Here is a 1,313-nt window from a genome sequence, read left to right as displayed (position 1 = left end):
AAGAGTCTGAGAGTTTGAGTCTTTCTTCCAAGATAAGAGAAAATATCGTGGACTTAAGAGTCTGAGAGTTTGAGTCTTTCTTCCAAGATAAGAGAAAATATCGTGGACTTAAGAGTCTGAGAGTTTGAGTCTTTCTTCCAAGATAAGAGAAAATATCGTGGACTTCTATGTTACTGAAACTATTTAAGTCTAATCGGACTGTGTGCTGCACACATTTAATTATATCTATTCCTGAGGCTGAGGCAGGAGGATTGCCCGGAGTTCAAGACCAACCTGAGCTACATAGTGAGTGCCAAGCCAACCAAGACTACATAACAAAACCTAGTCAGAAAGAAAATTATTCAAACATAGGGGGCCTGAAGAGATGGCTCAGTAGTTAAGAGTACTAGCTGCTCTTCCAAAGGACCTGGGATTAATTCCCAGCACCCATATGGCAGATCACAGCCATCTTTAACTCCAGTTCCAAGTGATCTGACATCTTCACACAGACATATATGTAGGCAAAACACCAATGCACATAAAATAAATCTAAAAAAGTTATTCAAATAAAAAGTCTGTCTGCCTTTGCAGGCCTATGCCTGCAAACAAGTGTCCTACCTGGTCCATTCTCTGGCATTAGTACCTGTACTGGCTGGTTTGGTGACAACTTGACACAAGCTAGAGTCATCAGAGAGGACGGAGCCTCTGTTGAGGAAATGCCTCCATGAGATCCAGCTATAGGACATTTCCTCATTAGTGATCAGTGGAGGAGGGTCCCGCCCACTGTGGGTGGCGCCATCCCTGGGCTAGTGGGCCTGGGTTCTATAAGAAAGCAGGCTAAGCAAGCCAGGAGAGCATTCCAGTAAGCAGCACCCCTCCATGGCCTCTGCATCAGCTCCTGCCTCCAGGTCGCTGTCCTGGTTGAGTTCCAGTCCTGACTTCCTTTGAGGATGAACAGCAGTGTGGAACTGTAAGCTGAATAAACCCTTTCCTCCCCAACTTGCTTTTCGGTCATGGTTGTTGCAGCAATAGAAATCCCAAGTGCCCACCCCTCAGGTTCTGAATACAGGTTTAAAGGTGGCAAAGAAGAAAGCAAGTCACAGAAGTGGTCTGTGGCTAGGTAATAGGGTCTACGTGTGGCAAGTCGCCCCAATCTGTGGACGAACATCCTGGTATGTTGAATGAAATGGGTTTCCTTTTATTTATTTATTTTATTTATATGAGTACAGTGTAGCTGTCTTCAGACACACCAGAAGAGGGTATTGGTTCTCATTACAGATGGTTGTGAGCTACCATGTGGTTGCTGGGAATTGAACTCAGGACCTCTAGAAGAA

The sequence above is a fragment of the Grammomys surdaster genome, unplaced genomic scaffold, assembly GCF_004785775.1.
Source record: "Grammomys surdaster isolate TR1022 unplaced genomic scaffold, NIH_TR_1.0 169, whole genome shotgun sequence".
In the NCBI taxonomy this organism is placed as follows: Eukaryota; Metazoa; Chordata; class Mammalia; order Rodentia; family Muridae; genus Grammomys; species Grammomys surdaster.
The sequence above is the reverse complement of the archived record's forward strand: the minus strand, read 5'-3'. Positions refer to the sequence as shown.